Consider the following 7,300-nt stretch of genomic DNA (forward strand, 5'->3'; position numbering starts at 1 on the left):
TGTTCGGCCAACTGCACGCTTTGGCAAATTTCGTTCATCTGCTCTTGTCGGCCTACTCAGGTAATTGCGTGTTAACGCTCGCTTTCTGACGGCTGGACACTGTCTCTGACAACTGGACCCTTCCTCGGGAAAAATTTTTTTGGGGAGGGTACCTTGATATTGCAATTGCAAAAAAAGAACTCTCAAATATCACAGAAAAAGACTGCTACTTGCTTCTAAATGTCGCATATACCTGTTTCTAAGTGTTCAGGATAATTGCCTCTGATTATCGCTAATACTTGTTTCCGCCATAAATGGAGGTTATTTTCAAATTGAGTCCTATTTAGACCTTGCTGCTCTGTTTTTGCTTTGAAAAGCTCTAATTTCATCATCAAGTTTGTTCCCGAAGCTCAAGAGGGGCTCAGTATACGAGCGGAACGATGTATCGGAGACGACGATAAAGGAGCCAACTTGCAAGCTAGCTAGAGTCGAGTCTATGAAGATACAAGCTATTAATGAAAGAGGCCTTTTATGATCCTTGGTTATTGAACCAAGCGCTAATTACCTTGCAACCTTGCATTATTTTTTAAATTACGATAGTGTTATCGCACTCAGGTTATTTTTAGGGGTGACAACTTGACTACCTAAAGCCTCTTCCCTAAGCCTGTTTTTTTATGACTTTACGGTTTTTGAGGGATAAACATTTCTACTTTTTACGGGTTTTGAAGGCGCTGAGACTAGCACTCTAGCGCCCTAACAAAAGAAATTTTAAATCAAGATTAGGAAGCTGGTGAAGCTCTTTTTCTTCTCAATGAATAACTGGTCCTTAGCCTTACGTTTAGAAATGAAGTCCTAAGCCGCGTTAAGCAAAAAAAATTTTTTTCTTTTTTCTCATTACCGCTCTGTTGGCAGTAAAGGATTGCCCAATGTTCTGCTTGTACCGTAATGATAAATTTGGAAGTTGCTCAGTACATAGTCTACAGTTACTTTTACTGCTGTGCTCATTTTTAGAATTACTAATGGCGTCGTGCCAATTGACAATGTTGATTCGTGCCTATAGAAAGTGATGCAGCTAGAACTTAGTTGTCTTCTGCGAGTCATTAGCATTGAAGTTCAAACTTAAACTGAGTTTTTTGAAGCAAGTCTTTTTCAAACGCTTTTGCGACGGTGTGGGAAGTATGCGAAGCATGTGGTGTCACAAAAAAGCTCCTAAGATGAGCGTCATACGCTCACCAACTCAGGTGTTTCACCAATGGGGTTGGGAATTAAGTAGGTTGGGTGAACTCCAGCAACATATCGGAACACACTTGAGGTTGAAAAATACAATTTAACTCACTTATTATCATCTTACCAAATCTTAAAATAACAACGAAATTACTTACTCGATAGACTTACTATCAAACCGGGTTGTACATTAAATTTACCGCCAGGGTGAGAAATCATGCAAGTCGGTTGAATTCCAACAACGCACAGATTATTTTTATCCAATGTTTTTGATATCGAGAAAAAATGTAGTACAATTTGTCTTTGTACCAATTGCACATTTTTCAGTTTAATGAAATCAATCAAAAATTTTGAGTTTGAGAAAAAGTACAAAACTAATCCAAAATTTTCGGTATCAAGAAAATATTGGGGTTTAGAGCTTGCTTTGAGTCGGAATATATTATAAAACGTCGTATATAATTTTATTGCATAAGTTTTAAAAGTTTCAGAACCGTCTTACAGTTTTTTCAAGATTGTGCAATCACTTGTAGTTTTTAGATTATGGAAAATCCTATAAGTTTGGGTGTCAAAAAAAACACTAACCCACGTTGACCAAAATTCCACAATCACGACACCTGTAAAGGCTTCTTTGAGTCTGCTCTTTTGTCTGCCGGCTTACAGGCTGTTCGGCCAACTGCACGATTTGGCAAATTTCGTTCAACTGCTCTTGTCGGTACTTTCGTCTTAACGCTCACTTTCGGACGGCTGGACACTGTCTCTGACAACTGGATCCTTCCTTGGGAAAAAGAATTCTGGAGAGGAAACCTGGATACTGCAATTGTAAGAAAAAAAAAACTATGAATTAGTACAGAAAAAAAAGGCTGTTACTTGCTTCTGAATGTCGCATATACCTGTTTCTAAGTGTTCTGCATAATTGCCTCTGAATATCGCTAATTGCCTCGCTAATATCGCTATTTTCAAATTGAGTCCCAACCATTGCATAAACAACAAGACCTTGCTGCTCTGTTTTTGCTTTGAAAAGCTCTAATTTCATCATCAGGTTTGTTCCCGAAGCGGGGTGCAGGTTTCACAATACGTATTTTCTTTGGCATTTATCATTTTTTGACGTCAGGACTTCACCCGGACTCTATGTCCATAACTCAAAGCAAGCTCTCAAAACAATGATTTTTGTCCTTGATACAAATTGCTCTTTTTTAGAGGTCAGACTTAATAAAGTCTGAACCGAGCTAGAAAGGAAAAACGGTTAAAATAGGGTATCACCTCCTAATTTAGTATGCTATAACAGGCGTAGCTAGGGGGATCGAACCCACGCCGAACATGTCGAGCAATCCTCTAGCATTTGCTTGAGCGTGGACATCCCCATTTTCCATGGTCGGAACAAAAAAAACTGAATCACACCCTAATACAAAATTTCTTCCCATTTTCAATAGTCGGAACAATGACCATCATGAAAAAAGTTAAATAGCTAAATGATATCAAAACCTTAGTCATTTTAGATTTGAAAAAGCTGAGATTATTTTTCATCTGATTGTGTTAGGTCCTTATCCATTAAAAAATAGTTTGATATGATAATGGTCAGGCTTTTTCTTCATAACTAAGCATATACTGATTAACCTGGAAGCTTTCCTATTCTATTTTAAGTATTTAAAAATCTAAAGTATTATTCAATTGGGAAAATAAAACAATCTCTAAAGTGTTACGCTAATTTTTAAGATTGAAAACTGTCGTTGTTCCATTTTAAAATCACCCTTTGTACCAAAAAAATCCCCTGAAGACTGGTAAAAACTAAAAAAAAACATTTTTTTTCTGCAGAAGCTGCGTTAGAACTTGATTATGGTAATTTCAGTTCAAGAAGTGTCTTGAAAAACTAATTGTGGGTATCAAAACAAATTTAAAAACATTTGGTTCAATATCAACTAAAAATGAGAAAAATCAGTTTCATGAGCTTTTTTGTCTGCAAAATAATTCGAATGAAAAATTAATTTTGCAATTTCGAACCAACTTAGAGTAAAAGTATTTAAAAAATGAGCCTAAAACAATACAATTTTGAGTAAACGATCAGTAGTAAGTTTTGCGTGAAGATTCTCCCTTGCAGTTTTTGGTTTCATCATGTTTTTTTTTAATCTAAGGGCATTGCATTTTTAATCAAAAGTATTCCTATACCACGGCTACTGCATCTGAAAAATTTTCTTTTTTGAGTAAAATATCAGATTGATATCGACTCAGTGTTTCCTTGGGAGAATTTGTTAATTTTATGATAAAGAGTTGTACGATCCGTAGCTTGATGCTTATTATTCGCACTTGAATTGATATGTTCTGTATGATATTGATTTTTTTTGGTTGAAGGATCCGTTGTGGTTCAAAACTTCTAGAGATCCATAAAGTTAGATTGAGATTTCTCAGCGTTTGCTGGATGGTCATTCTTCTAACAATTACAAGAAGAATAAGATTTATTGTGTGCACTTTTTCGATATCTCTGATACTAAGAACTTTTTGTTGGAAAAACTACGCTTGGGCTTTTTAATTCACTAATTCTGTCAATGACTGAAAGCAAAGCTTTTTGTTTAAATGAATTTAAGTGGGAACCTGATTATCAGTGATTATAAGTAGGTCCATAAAAATTGTCTTGAGAATTGATTTTGAGAAAAAGTTCTGAGAATTAATACTTTGATTTTGAGATGATAAAATTGAGTAAGTTTCTTCAAAAGTATTCAATTAAAATTAAGGGGCGGATTTAAGGCGGTTTGGCGGACCTCCCCTTCCCCAATCAGTGAATCGACCTTCTCATCAACTAAAAAGTACCACCTTTGGTTTTGTTTAACTAATATTTTTTAAAACATTTTTGATCTGTTTTTTTTTCAAGTGACAAAATTTTTTGAAAATCACAACCACCCCTCTCGAGAAACATTACGAGGCCAAAATGTGCACAGTATAGCCGCACAATTTTGTGTCTGTTTGTTCCTGGATTGCAGAGACATGTCTTTAAATATGTTCCAAAATGTAAGTGGATTCCACTAACAAAATTTCAGTGGATTCCGCGTACAAGTAGCTGTAACGTAAATTTTGTCGGCACATTTGTTTTTTTGCGGATTCCGCAACAAGCAAATATAGCTAGTTGTTCTGTATTCCTCAACTGTTAGTTGATTCCGCAAAATGTAAGTGGAACCCGCGAAATGTAAGCGGATTCCGCAAATTATAAGAGGATTCCGCATTTTTGTTTATTGTGGGTATCAAAACAAATTTAAAAATATTTGGTCCAATATCAACTAAAAATGAGAAAAATCAGTTTCATGAGCTTTTTTGTCTGCAAAATAATTCGAATGAAAAATTAAATTTGCTTTTTAGAACCAACTTAGAGTTAAAGTATAAAAAATGAGCCTAAAACATTAAATTTTTGAGTAAAAGATCAGTAGTAAATATTGCGTGAAGATTCTCCCCTTTGCATATGAACAATTAAAAGCTAGAGGTGGAATATTTGACTAATTATCTATAGCAACGCGCAAGTTGAAAGCAAGGACTTATCCAACTGTCAGCTGAACCCACAAACGAATCTTAAAACATTGATTAACTATACGGATGTCAAATTTTTCTTTATTTTTATCGGATGATCGGATGATTTCTGGGATCGGGAAATACAACCATCGAAAGCCATCGCAGTTCAGGGTTTAAAAGGGCAGTTCATGATTGAAATGGGGGCATTTTAGTCACTCATCAGTATTTGAGATAATATATTTCAGTTATGCTTGAAAAATCATCAAAATTTATGGTTAAGAAATTGAGGTTGACAGGTATTTCAACTGGTAGCGGATCAATGTAGCTGAGAGTGAACTTCCTGATGATTATCTAGTAAATAATAAACAAAAAAAAACATTACCACATATAAACCATATATGTAAATGGAATCCGCAAACAAAAAGCAGATTCCACCTACAATTTGCGGATTCCACTTACAGTTTGCGGATTACACTTACAGTTGTGGATTCCGCAACAACTCAACTTACGATACAAAAGTCCTATCAATTGTTTGTGGATTCCACAAACTGTTCTGGATTCCGCAAATACAGTTGCGGATTCCGCAAATTTGCCTATTTTTGGAGCAATTCCGAGCGGTACAATGTTTTAGGTATTTGTTTGTGGAATCCAAAACAGCAAAGAAGATCAAAGAAAAGCAACAATTTTGCGGATTCCACGACAAATCTGATTTTTGGTTGCTGCGGATTCCGCTTACAATGCAGAGAATGCACTGATTGGCCTCGTAATGATATCCTAGGTCCAACCCTGTCCTACAGGAATTGATTTTTACTTGAACACTCTTGATTTTGATTTTTACTTTCAAACACTAAAAATCAAAAAAGTCTGGCAGCTGGTTGTTGTGCCGAAAAATCTTTTCTTTTTGTTTTCTAACAAAACTGTTTAAAAAAAACGGAAAAACAAATGTAGTTTTTTTCAATATTGATCTGAATTTGAAGTTTTTAAAAAATCTTTAATTGGATACCGAAACAAGCTAAGACAGTTAATTTCAAACGGTTCTAAGTTCATTCAACTCATTTTTTTTAAATTTTTACAGCTAGAATGTTTTTAAATGATTCAAAATGATTTTTCTTCTTTTTTCTACTGTTTTATGCAGTTTTAAAACAAGAAGTAATTTGAAGGAGAAAAATAACTAAAAAATAAAAGCATTTGATTTCTACATTTAATGTCGTGATGATGTTTGACGAGAACAAAAGTATAAGAGTCACTGAAATACTAAATCATTTGAACCAAAACTCACAATTAGTTTAAATTACGTAATAGAGCGTGAAAAAAGGGTCCCCTAAGCATATAGTTTTTAATAATTGACACTCCTCAACCTGATGTAGCACCCTGCAACACCGATTTTTTTTCTTGACGAACATTTTTGTACTCACAATTTTAAAAAACGATTAGATAAACAATTTAGTTTGGAATTAATTGGAGGCTATAAGTTTGATTTTTACGAACCCCCATTAAAAAATTTAAACCAAGTGTTTTTCAGATTTTTGTAATTTCGTCAATTGCCCAAGCTTATGAATTTCTTTCAAAATGTTCTGTTGTTTTTTTCTTTTATTTTTACAGGACATAAATCTAAACTAAACTAACTCGGATCTTGTTGAATTTTAGTTTTCTTTTGAAGTCAATTTTTCAGAAATGATGATAATTTCATAGAAGTTTCATAAAGATTGCTAGCATAATTTGTAATTGCTGGCAAAACAGTATTTCCTTATTTCCTTCGATAACCTCAGATTTATTTTTGGCAGCTGATGTTAAGTGAAAAAAAAAACACCTGATGCCTAGTTGCCCTAATATTGTGATCGAAGCTAAAGAAAATTTTTTGGCTCTTTGATACAATTGAAATTATATCAGTAACAATAAGCAAAGAATTGCAATCGATTTTATAAGTATATTGTGAAAAATCTGAAGTAAAAGAATAGAATTTTTTGTTTCAATACCACAACATAGCTAAAACAATCAATTTCAATTATTTCTCAGTTCCTTCTATCTTGTTTTTTTTTGTAATTTTTGCAGCGAGATTTTCATACACGTTGCTAAACACTTAAAACGATATAAGCATAATTTAACTTTGATGAAGAAAACAAAATTTTTTGTTAGACATATTTTGTTTTAGGTTGGGTTTCAAAGCCTTGATTGGTTTGCGTAGAAAAGAAAGCTAGCTAAATTTTAAGCTGAAATGATATTTTATGATTTTTAAATTTATAAATTCTTAGCAAGTTAAATAAGTTGCGAGTTTTTTTAAATGTAAATGACTCTTCTAAATACTGTAGCTATCTGCAACACAATGATTTTTTCATTTTTTATATGTTTTCCACGCACAATAAGGTACTACAAACAAATCAACAGATTTAGTCGAATCAGATGTCATATTAAACCTCGTGCAGTCAATGAAATATGTCCCAATAATTTGTATCAGTTTGATGAAAAAGCGGTCTGAAACTTTTGATTTTTAGTTTAATAATTTCAGCGAGTAACAAACGCGATCAAGAAAAGTACCTTCACCACATGAAGATTTGTTCTGAAAAGTTTGATTTTATCGAAAAAACTAGTTTTGTATGCTTTATTG

This window comes from Symsagittifera roscoffensis, chromosome 6, assembly GCF_963678635.1.
Source record: "Symsagittifera roscoffensis chromosome 6, txSymRosc1.1, whole genome shotgun sequence".
Lineage (NCBI taxonomy): Eukaryota > Metazoa > Xenacoelomorpha > Acoela > Convolutidae > Symsagittifera > Symsagittifera roscoffensis.